Source organism: Hylobates moloch, unplaced genomic scaffold, assembly GCF_009828535.3.
Source record: "Hylobates moloch isolate HMO894 unplaced genomic scaffold, HMol_V3 SCAFFOLD_19, whole genome shotgun sequence".
Classification (NCBI taxonomy): domain Eukaryota; kingdom Metazoa; phylum Chordata; class Mammalia; order Primates; family Hylobatidae; genus Hylobates; species Hylobates moloch.
Window position 1 is genome coordinate 20,678,701 of NW_026652294.1, and position 11,728 is coordinate 20,690,428.

The 11,728-nt window shown below is 53.7% G+C and overlaps 1 protein-coding gene and 1 long non-coding RNA gene across 6 annotated transcripts in view; one reads left to right on the plus strand and one right to left on the minus strand.

Annotated features, from left to right (window-relative positions):
- Positions 1 to 11,728, plus strand: part of MGAT3 (beta-1,4-mannosyl-glycoprotein 4-beta-N-acetylglucosaminyltransferase) — a 44,845-nt gene that overhangs the window by 27,406 nt on the left and 5,711 nt on the right. The window contains exon 1 of one of the 5 annotated variants that reach the window (XM_032138831.2): positions 2,506 to 2,603. The exons of 3 other annotated variants lie outside the window; for them this stretch is intronic. The gene's annotated coding sequence lies outside the window, so the exon portion shown is untranslated. Of the gene's footprint in view, positions 1 to 2,505; positions 2,604 to 2,682; positions 2,993 to 11,728 lie in introns of those variants that run through there. One more of the 5 variants, XM_058431581.1, reaches the window with a different exon arrangement.
- LOC131381990 (uncharacterized) lies at positions 259 to 2,629 on the minus strand. The gene is made up of 3 exons (XR_009211119.1): positions 1,714 to 2,629; positions 1,133 to 1,201; positions 259 to 571 (listed from the first exon to the last, which is right to left on the minus strand). It is a non-coding gene; the product is annotated as an uncharacterized LOC131381990 (long non-coding RNA).

The window sequence follows — 11,728 nt, forward strand, 5'->3', positions numbered from 1 at the left end:
CAAGCATTCACTGAATGTTTGCTCTGGGCGCTTCGGGCAGGAGCCACTGCCCACTTCTGGCCTGGCCTGTTCCCCCAGGCCAAGTTTACATCTCTCCATTCCAGGCTTTGTGTGTAAGAGGCAGTCAGAGCCCTCCGGCCCTCCTGAAATGTGCACATGCACCGCTAGCCCTGGGTGGGACATCCACCCTCTGCTCCCTGGTAAGGTCCCTCTCTGCCTGGACTCGGGGGGCTGAAGATCCAAGATGGAAAAGCCCCAGCCCAGCGGCCCTGCCTTCCTGGAGTCAGGCCTGGGTTCTGCTTGTGGTGTGGCCTCCACCAATCACCCCCTCCTCAGGGCCTCCATCTCCCTGCCGGTGGAGTGGAATGAGGGATGAATTCACAGCAGGGCTTGCCAGGCTTTTTTTTTTTAATACTATAGAAGCTTTCCTTCAAACAAAATCTTGCGAGGAACTCAGGGTCTGAAATTGAAAAGCTGGGAGCATCTTCTTGATTGTGTTTTTTGGGGGCGAGTCCCTGGGCTTTGTTTTCTCTCCCCCTTCACTCCACCTCTCTCTCAGGTCCCGGGACACCTGGAGGGGAGTTCCAGGGACATGGCTGGGAAACAGCTGTCCTCAGTGCCCATGGGACCAGTCCATGGGATGTGTCTGTACATCTGTATATCAGGCCCTGAGGCCCGCCTTTAGCCCACCTCCCCTCCCGAGGTCTCCTTCTGCCAGTCACCTGCCTAACGCCCCTGCACCCTTGTGTCAGGCAGCCCCCCAGAGCTGCATCCCTCTCTCCTGTAGTTAACCAATGCTCTGTGAGCCCCTCTCAGCCAAGACCTTGACATCAGCTCACCACTGCCCCGCCCCTGGCCTTCCCCTTCATCACGGGCCATCTCTCAGGCTTGGCGCCCTGGGATGCTCCCTTGCTCCAGCTCCGTGACTGTCCCCATGAGGGTCCTCCCTCAGTGCAGCCCCATATCTCCAGCAGTGCTGGCGCAGTGGACCCGGTTGACTCCTTGCCTCCTGCCCTCCCCGTTCAGTCTAAACTGCACAGTCTAATGTAGGAGCCACTAGAGCATGCAGCTATTAAAATTCAAATTAAATTAAGCTGGGTATGGTGGTGTGAGACTAGTCCCAAGTACTTACGAGGCTGAGATGGGAGGATTGCTTGAGTCCAGGAATTCACATCCAGCCTGGGTAACACAGGTCTCGTCTCTAAAAAACAAAAACAAAAACATTATGGAATGAGCCTCTGGGGATGAGGAGGTGATATCCTGAATGGACCAGTGACCAGTGCAGGAGGGGTGGGGTCCTAGCAGGGATAGATCCCAGCTTTGGGAACCAACTTTCCCAGGCACTTGCCGGCCACTCCGTGGGAAAGTCCTCAGGCAGCCTGCAGGGAGCTGATGGGGATGGGTTTGGAGGGGAGAGAGTGGTGCACAGTGACGGGAGGTGGGGGAGGGGTGGGGTTGCCATGGAAAGGGCTCCTGGGATGGGTCTTGGGCTGAGCCTTTGGCAAGGCCTCCACCCTGGAGCTGAGCCAGCAGAGAGTGGGGCTGACTCTGTGAGGCCCAGACTCTCGTGGGTATTCTGGTGGCCTGGGCACCCTGTCTTCCCTGAACCCTGCCTGCGTAATCTAAGAACTGCTCCCCTTGTAGCTCTGTCTTTCCTCTCTTGGTCTAGTTTCTTCATCCATGGGGGGGGGGGCACAGCAGAAGCTGTCTCACCTGCTCCATGCTGAACGGGATTTGCAAGGATTTGACTCTGGCCATCCAGGGAAGATGGAGTCTTTGACCAGGCCCGGCCCCTGAAGCAGACTTCTTCCCTCTGAGCCTGCTAGGGAAGCAGAATTCCCCGGTGCTGGGTGTCCTGGTCTACCAGGCCCTCCCTCGCCCAGGCCACTTGTGTTGAGCCTGGAGCAGAACCCCCAGATCCGTAGTCTGCCTGTCAGCTTGGGGAGTCTCAGTTTCCATCTGTTTCATTCCCACCAGCTGTGTGTGGCTGAGCAAGTCACTTAACCTCTTGAGGCCTCCATGTTGTCATCTGCAAAATGGAGACACACATAGCTGCGTCCCCGATGACCACCAGTAGCTGGGATGATACGTCGACTGCAGAGTGACCACTTTGTGTAGGCTTCCCTGTGGATGGGTGTCAGTCAAAGGAGTGAGTCAGATGATGAGAGGGGAGGACAGCAGAGCAGCAGTTGTTTCTCCAGTCTCGCCGGGACTCCAGGATCGGCCATGTTCTGCGCCACCGCCTCTACCTGTCTCCCCATGTGGGATCCTGAAACCTCAAGCTGCATTTAGTCTCAGAGTCCAGGGGAGGTGCTCACTGTCTTCTGACCCCTGAGATGCCGACTCCCTCTGCCATACCCCAGGGAAGGAACCAGTAGCGGAAGCTCCAGGGAAACTGATGAAGGTCAACAGAAGGAAGAACTTCTAGCAGCCCAAAGGGATTGTAATGGGCGGCCCGTGGGAGTGGACATGCAGAGGCACTGGCCTGGGGTGAAGGCTTGGATCAAATTCTTACTCACAGGCCCTCTGGACCCAGGAGGGGAGTCTGCAGGCCTTGGCTGGGCCGGATTCCCCAGATTCTGGCCTTAGGTCCTGAATGCCTGGTGAGTTACTCAGAAAGGCCCTGCAGGCTGGGGCTGCCAGTCAGGGTTAAGCAGCCCCCCAATTGGCCCACCCCCCTTTGTACCTTAACAAAGGTGTCTTTGTTACCTTTCTTAAAGGTAATAAAGCCGGTCAGGAGCAAGGCCTGGCATATTCAGGGGGTCATCTGCATTTGGTCGTCCAGCAGGAAACCCAAATGGAAGGAAAGAAAAAAAAAAACATGCATTTATAGAACCTCTGCCAATGGCCAGGCTCCATGCAGAATGCTTTGACACCATGGCTCAGCCAGGTCTCCCACAGGACTGTAAAACAGAGGGTGACATCTTCCTTTTAGATCGGAGAAGACCGAGGACCAGAGAGGCTAAGTAACTTGCCAGAGGGCACACAGCAAGTAAGTCATGGCACTGGGATTCAAACCAAATCCTCCAGACTTCCAGTAACAGTGGAGCCGGTGTGTCCTGGGCATCTGTTGTGTGTTTAGGCATGGTCCCTAGCTTTTTGCAGGGATTAACTCACTCAACTCTCACAACAAACCTGTGAGATAGAAGCGGTTATACCTCTGTATCATGGAGGGGGAAACTGAGGCACGGGGAGGCAGAGTGACTTGCCAAGGCCACAGCAGTGTTCAGATCTGGCCATTGCGGCCACTGGCCTACCTTGTGCCCCAGGAGCTGCTGTACATGGCAGGGATTGCCACAAAGATGTGCCTCCTGCCTTCCTTTTGGAGGTGGCAGAGCCCTCAGGTCACGTGGGGCAGGACAAGGCCGAGTGGAAGGTGAGCACAGGGAGACGGGCTTCAGCGCGAAGCCCTTTCATGCAGATGAACTAACTCCTGGAGAGGTAGTGCGGGTCCACCCTGAGGTGTACCAGGGCTGAGGGCAGTGGATGGGCTACTTCCTGCCCAGAAGTGGAGACTGAGGTGGTTTCTGGCATCCTCCAAAATGCCCCTCATGGACATTCCAGGGATGCCCTGAGTGCCCACTGGGTGTTGGGCCTGCCTACTGCTGGACACGTGATAGCTGGCCCCTTCTCCCAGTTGGAGGAGTTGAGTGCCTGTGGCTGTCCCCCAGCTGAAGACACCAGACATCAGGTGTTGAAGGGAAGGCGGAGAAGGGGCCAGAGGGTGGTGGACAGGGGAAGTGGCTGTTAAGACATGAGCTGTCTGAACCACGGAGGAGGGTGGCAGGGGCCAGGGTGAGGCCAGACAAGGGCACCCTGGGGACTGAGCTAGGACTCTGGCCAGCACAGGCAAGCTCAGGACCACGGAGAGCTCCATGGGAGCCACCCTTCAGCAAGTGACAGCTGTCAGTGTGAGTCTGCGCCTGGGAGGCTGCTACCTGCCTGGCCAGCTCCCACGATCACAGCCAGTGGCCTCCAGGGAGCACCTCCCTTCTCCCTGGCCAGAAGCCCCTGGCTGGGCTCCACCTGAGTCCTGACTATGAGGTCATGGCTGGGTCACAGAGTTTGGGCTCATCAGCTTCCCTCCCTCACAGCCCGTCAGGCTTCCAAGCAGAGCTAGAGAAAAATGGCACAAGAAGTGGGAAGAGGGAGGGAAGGAAGGAAATCTGTCCAGCTCAGACCCTCCGGGCCATGGCCACTGCCTGAGGCCTGCCTGCTGCCATCCTAGGTCGGCCTTGGCCTCCCTTTTCCAGGATTACCTGGCTGCCAGGAAGCACCTGGCCCATGCTCTACCACCTATCCCAACAGACCCAGGCCCGGCCAGAGGTGGTGGCCCACGCTTGCAATCCCAACACTGGGGGGCCGAGGTATCACTTGAGCCCAGGAGGTCGAGACCAGCTTGGCAATGTAGGGAGACCTCCTCTCTACAAAAAAATGTTTAAAAAATCAGCCGAGTAGTGGCACACACCTGTGGTCCCAGCTACTTAGGAGGCTGAGGTGGGAGGATCACTTGAACCCAGCAGTTTGTGGCTGCAGTGAGCCTTGACCACCCCACTGTACTCCAGCTTGCCTGGGTGACAAAGTAAGACAAAACCCTGTCTAAAAAAATTTAAAAAGGCACAGGCCCCTGAAGCTGGGCGCAACTCACAGGGTGTCTGGCAGTGGGGTGGGGGTGGAGCCTCAAGCCCCCCTTTTCTTGGAGTCTCAGGAGGCGTGGCTTCCCAGCCCCTGGCCCCTCCCCACAGCAGGTTTAGGTTTTGCTCCCTGTTGCCCTGAGATAGGACAGCACCCACCTAGGCTGAGGCCCTGCCAGGGACTCACCTCCAAGCTTCTGCTTCTGGTGTGTCCCCACCTAAAGGCTCACTCTTTCTCTTCTCTGCCAGGCTGGGGAAAAGTAATAGAAGAGCTAGCACTTATCATTGAGTGCTTACTGTGTGCTAGGCATCTCATCAATGAGAAAACAGAGGTACAGAAAAGTGGTTAAGCTGCATAAGGCCACACAGATAGGAGTGGCAGAGCTGGGATTTTAACTGGGGAGTCCGAGCACATGGAAGTGATGGTGAGGGCATTGTGGAGGCCCAGGGCAGTGCGGGGTGGTCTCATTGAGCACCTGCTGTGTACATTCCCTGCTCCAAGGAGCTTATATGCCAGCTGGGAAGACAGACATCTAGGGGAAAATGAGCCTAGTGTTGACTGGGGCTGGGGCTGTGGATAGGTCTCTGATTCTCACTTGAAATAAGCAGGGCAGAGATAATGATACCCATTTTATACATGGAAGAGTTGAGGCTGAGAGAGGTCAGGTGACCTGCTCTGTTCATAGTGACTATAGGAACGTCGATGATGATGAGGAGCTGGGGGAGGTTGGGAGAGTTCGGGATGGGCTCTGGCTTGGGGCAGAGGCAGGTGCTTTGGTTCCAGGGAGGCTATCTTGGCACAGAGCAGGCATCTGAGAAATACTAGGTGAATTTTAACGAACTGAGTAAGGGCCAGAGTATGGCATCTGCGCTAACAGAGATTAGCCTTGGTGGTGGGAAGGAGCTGGAGAGGGGTTTTGTCCTCAGAGAGCTGCCTGCCTGGGTCACAGAGGGTGCCCAGCCCAGGGGAGGCCCCACGCCCTCGCTCAGCTAACCTTATTCTCCAGGTAGGTCCTAACCACAGTGACCCTCCTGGCTTCCTGAGCTGCTGGAGGACCTCAAGCCACATACATCCAGGGAAGTGGGTGGGAGTGGGACAGTGGGCTGGTGAGCTGGGTGATGTCCCCCACAGTGCTTTGAGGCCACAGGGGGACCACAGACATAAAGCATATCCCACCCCGCCCATCCCTCAGGTGAAGTTTCTAGACAGTATGCTGCAGAAAGGACCTGAGGTTTGGATCTAGAGACAAAGGTTAGCCCAGGACCTGCTGCTAGCCAATGTTTGACCTTGGCCATGTCCTTCACGCCCGGCCTCACTGTTGGTGTCTGCAGGAGGAGAAGTAGTGGTTAGGGCTGGGCCCTGCAGAGACAGATGCTGGCTGCAAGCCCCAGGTCTGCCGGATAGGGCCAGCCTCCTCCACCCCAGTCAAGGGCTGGTCCATTCTTCCAGTTCCTGGGGCCACCCAGTGTGCTGCCTTGCTCACATCTAGCTCTTCAGCAAATCCAGCAGAATCTGAGCACACTCTACACCCTACACCCTGGTGGAAGCCACCCTGACTCACCTGGGTAGTTCAGTGTGGCCTCCTGGCTTCCCCTGCCCTGCCCTTGAAACGCCCATTTATTCTCAGCAGAGCAGCCAAAGTGAGCCATTCACACCAAGGTCAGGCCATGGCCTCCCTTCTCTGAATCCTCCAGTGAAAGCCACATTTCTAACCATGGCTCCAGGCCCTGTGATCTGGGTTTGTTCCCTGCCCCCCATGTCCCCTCACTTGCTCCATCCCACCCACCTTGCTGTTCTTCACTGGCAGACATACACTCCTGCCAGGGCACTGGTTGTGCCTTCCGCCTGGAACATTCTTCCCTGGCGCCCTCTCCCGCGTGGAGTCTCTGCTCACGTCGCCTCCTCGGTGAGCCTGCCCTGCCCACTCCATTCATCACCGGACATATGACGCACTCGCTTCTGCCCGTTACCCGCTTTGTCTTTCTCCGGAGCACGGCCTCTTTGGGCACGCAGTTTTCCCAGCTGACTCGTGTGTTTGTAGTTTATGCAGGCTCCCTACCCTGCTGGGTGTGGAGCAGGCTCCCTGAGGGCAGGGATTTTGGTCCGTCCTGTCTCCCCATGTTCCCAGTACCCACCGAGGTGCCTGGCAAACGGGGCTCTGGCAAAATCGTCGCTGAGTGAATGAGTGACGGGTTGGGTGAGCACCCTGTGGCATGTTGTATGGATCAAATGCCCCAGGGGCTGCACCATCCACTGGGTTGTCTTCACTGGTCACAGGTGGACTCCTCAGGGGCCCTGTCACTACCTGGGTTGAACATGGCAGCTGGAAGGGGCTCAGGACAGCTTTACCACTGGATACAACCCCATGATTGACCCTATAGGATCCAGTATGATCCTTCAATTGTGCAACGCTGTACAAGCGACATCATCTCCCCGGCCTTGGTTTCCTTATACAAGGGTACCTGCTTCGTGTTGGGAGGATTCAGTACAGTCACGTGTGTAACAAGCTTAGGACAGTGTCTGGCATGTCATCCTCAGTGATAGTTTTACTGTTACACCTGATGGTTTGTCAATGCTTTGTTATTTTTGCTTTTGAGTTAAGAGTCTCACTCCCCTGCCCAGGCTGGAGTGCAGAATTGTGATCTCAGCTCACTGCAGCCTTGACCTGCAGGGCTCAAGCAGTCTTCCCACCTCAGCTTCCCAAGTAGCTAGAACTACAGGCATGTAGTAGTTCTACATGCCTGGCACTGCTAGAAAGTAGGCACTGCTAACTTTTTTTTTTTTTTTTTGTAGAGACGGGGTTTAGCTACGTTGCCCAAGTTGGTCTAGAACTCCCGGACTGAAGCAATCTGCCCACCTTGGCCTCCCAAAGTGCAGAGATTCCAGAGGCATGAGCCACTGTGCCCAGCTTTGATGAAGCTTTGTAATGGAAGCTGAAATGCCACCAACTGGGGCCCAGTTTGGTTCCATGGCTTTAGCCCACAGCTGGGCCACCTGCACTACAGAGGGATCTGGTGGTCTCAGCTGTCGTGAGGGAGAGAGGCACTGGCTTGAGAACCAGAACTTATGTTCAAGTCCTGACTCAGCCACCTCCTTAATGATGTCCTTTGGGGAAAGTCTTGCCATCTTTCTGAGTCTCGTTTTCTCCATCTGTTAAAACAGGGCAGTTTAAATAACCTACCAGAGTGCCTGAGAGATTTAAATGAGACCCTGAGTGCCAGTGCTTATTTATTCCATTTTATTTATATGCTGTCTCAATAAAAAAAAATGAAAAGACAAAAAGGAATTGAGCTGAAAAGGATTGAAACTATACGGGCAGCTACAAGTGAATGGGTCCAAGAAAATGCTGTCTGTGAGGTGCTGTTGACATGCTCTGGGCTGACCACTGTGTGCTTCTGAGCCTCCTAGCAGCCTGAATGATGAGGGAAACATGCTCAGATCCTTGATTCTCAGCAGCAACCCAGACTGAGGCCTTATTAAGGGGCCCTGCCCTGAAGGCTCCAGTGACTGAGAGGGGAGCTCCCAAGCACTGGTGAGTCCGTGCTCAGAAGGGCATAGCTGGCTGTGAATAACCAGATCCTGAAAGCCAGCCAAGGGGCAGCTGGGTCAATCTGACCTCAGCAGGTCCACGGAGGCCCTTTACGTCAAGCAGGCTGTTTCCTTGCCTCTCTGAGTTCCTCTTACCTCGTTTGCTAAAGCCTTTGTTCATGCTGCCAGGGGATTTAGAGTCTGAATGGCAGCCCCAGGCCATGCCTGCCACATAGCTTACACCAGTTGGGTAATTTAGAGTGTCCCCCACAGAGGCAGGTCCCAAGTACAGAAAAATAGCCCACTAAGGCCAGGCACAGTGGCCCACACCTGTAATCCTAGCACTCTGGGAGGCCAAGGCGGGCGGATCACCTGAGGTCAGGAGTTCGAGACGAGCCTGACCAACATGGTGAAACCCCACCTCTACTAAAGATACAAAATTAGCCGGTGTGGTGGTGCATGTCTGTAATCCCAGCTACTCAGGAGGCTAAGGTGGGAGAATTGCTTGAGGCAGAGGTTGCGATGAGCCGAGACTGCACCATTGCGCTCCAGCCTGAGCAACAAGAGCAAAACTCCATCTCAAAAAAAAAAAAAAGAAAGAAAGAAAAATAGCCCACCAGAAGGATCCAGGCTGTCTTTCCAAGTCCTGAAACCCCAGGAGTAAGTTGCTCTGGAAGCTTCCGCCATGCTAGCCACGGCTGCAGTATTGCCTTGTGCCTGGTCCTGGCCGCAGCAGGAACTCCTAGCCCCTTTTGCTCACCCTGCTGGTCCAGCCCAACTGGTCTCACTTTGCCAGACAAGGGCTGGAATCCAAAATGGAGAATGAAGTGCAGAAGACCCACTTCAAAATGTTATCAAGGAGCAGCCCCTCCTTCCAAACGCCGGTGGCGAAAAGCCCCAGCTCTGCCCTGGGACATTTAGCAGAGGTCAGGCCCCTACCTCAGATTGTTCTACCTGCCTGCAGTCAGCTGCGCCCACTCCGTGTGGGCAGCTCCAGGGGGGCAGGCGTTTACTGGAGGAGGGATATCTGAGCTCGAATGGGGCAAGCGCTGCCCTGATTGTTGGGATCAGCAGCTCGACTGCTTCTTATACCAGCCTGCTCAGGACTCCTCACAAGCTGAGGCCATGAGGGGCACCTGGTGCAGGAGCCCAGCTGCCCGCTTCACACTCCAGCTCTGTTGTGACTTTGAGCAGGTCCCTGAAGGCCCCTAGGTCCTGGTTTCCTCCCCTATAAAATGAAAGAGTTGGAGGAGATAGTCCTTAAGATTTCTAGATCAATTGTGTTGTGATTCTGTGCCTTATGACCATGTGACTTGGAGAAAATTAAATTGGGGGCATCCAGCCTTGAGCATTGAAAGGAACAAGAGCTTATTGAGCACATGCTGCATGCCAGGAACTCTGTGCCCATTTCACAGATGGAGAAACTAAGGTTCAGAATGATTAGGAGCCTTGTTTTTTTGTTTGTTTGTTTGTTTGAGACGGAGTCTCACTCTGTTGCTCAGGCTGGAGTACAGTGGTGCGATCTCGGCTCACTGCAACCCCACCTCCCTGGTTCAAGCAATTCTCCTGCCTCAGCCTCCCGAGTAGCTGGGATTACAGGTGCCCACCACCATGCCCAGCTAATTTTTGTATTTTTAGTAGTGACAGGGTTTCACCATGTTGGCCAGGCTGGTCTCAAACTCCTGACCTCAGGTGATCCGCCTGCCTCAGCTTCCCAAAGTGCTGGGATTACAGGCGTGAGCCACCGCGCCTAACCCAAGTTCCTATCTTTCCACCCTACTTTGCTGTCCTTAGAGTTAAAAACTAGGGAGGCTGGCCATGGTGGTTCATGCCTGTAATCCCAGCACTTTCAGAAGCTGAGGTGGGCAAATCACTTGAGGTCAGGAGTTCAAGACCAGCCTGGCCAACGTAGTGAAACCACATCTGCACTAAAAATACAAAAATTATCAGGGCATGGTGGCACACACCTGTAATTCCAGCTACTTGGGAGGCTGAGGAAAGAGAATTGCGTGAACCTGGTAGATGGAAGTTGCAGTGAGCCAGGATCTCACCACTGCACTTCAGCCTGGGTGACAGAGTGAGACTATGTCTCAAAAAAAAAGTGAGGGGGAGAGCATGACCCAGAGAAAGAATCAAAAATAAAGAGAAGCCATAGATGGGAACATTTTAAGAATATCTAGGTAGGACAGTGCCAGATGCCAAAGGCAAGGCTTCTGTCTCAGCCTTTTCTGTGACTCAGTGGGTTCCCCTCGGACAGGTCACTGGTCTCACTTGGCCCCACCCAGCATCTTCACTGGTCAAATGGATGTAAACTCCTGGCCCGCCTGCCCACCTGCCTAGACTCAAGGGTGAAATGAGCTGGATGGCTACGGTCAGAGGTGCTCTGTGGCTGCATGGCTCATTCATAAAACCAGGGATCCAAATCCAGTGTGGGGTTTGGCTGATGGTAACATTCCGATGTCCGTTTCCTAGTCGCGACAAATGTACCATGGTGGTATAAACTGGGAGCAATAAGGTGAAGTGCGTGAGGAAGCCTCTGTGCTATCTTTGCACGTTTTCTGATAATCTACAAATATTCTAAAATTAAAAGTTTATTTAGGCCAGGCATGGTGGCTCATGCCTTATCTCAGCACTTTGGGAGGCCGAGGTGGGCGGATCACCTGAGGTCAGGAGTTCGAGACCTGTCTAGCCAACATGGCGAAACTCAATCTCTACTAAAAATACAAAAATTAGCTGGGTGTGGTGGCATGTGCCTGTAACCCTAGCTACTTGGGAGGCTGAGGTGGGAGAATTGCTTGAACCTGGGAGGCAGAGGCTGCAGTGAGCAGAGATCGCACCACTGCACTTCAGCCTGGGCGACAGAGCGAGACTCTGTCTTAAAAACAAACAAACAAAAACAAAAAAAAAGCTTATTTAAATTGGAGAATGAGAATATACAAGCATCTCCATTCCACAGCCATAAACTAATTGATAAATTAAACTGTATAAATGAATAGTAAATGGTTACATCATGAGTCATGAATACAGAGTGATTTATTCACAATAGCCATGTAATATGTGGGATTTAAAAGGAACTGGTACATTTATTTCTACTGATACCAAAATCTTTTAAATCTATCATTGATTGAGGAAAACAACTTGGTTAGACTTAGTGTCCAATATGGTAGTATTTATGAAAAATATTAAACCAAGAATAGAAAAATTGCTTATAAAGCCAGAGATAGACCTCAATTTTTTTTTTTTTTTTTTTTTAGATGGGGTCTTGCTCTTGTCGCCCAGGCTCTGGAGTGCAATGGCGCGATCTTGGCTCACTGCAACTTCTGCCTCCTGGGTTCAAGTAATTCTCCTGCCTCAGCCGGTGTAGCTGGGATTACAGGCATGCGCCACTACGCCCAGCTAACTTTTGTATTTTTAGTAGAGACGGGGTTTCACCATGTTGGCCAGGCTGGTCTCGAACTCCTGACCTTGTGATCTGCCCACCTCGGCCTCCCAAAGTGCTGGGATTATAGGCGTGAGCCACTGCACTGGCCGACCTCAAATTTTTATGCCTGGAGATTAGTAAAGG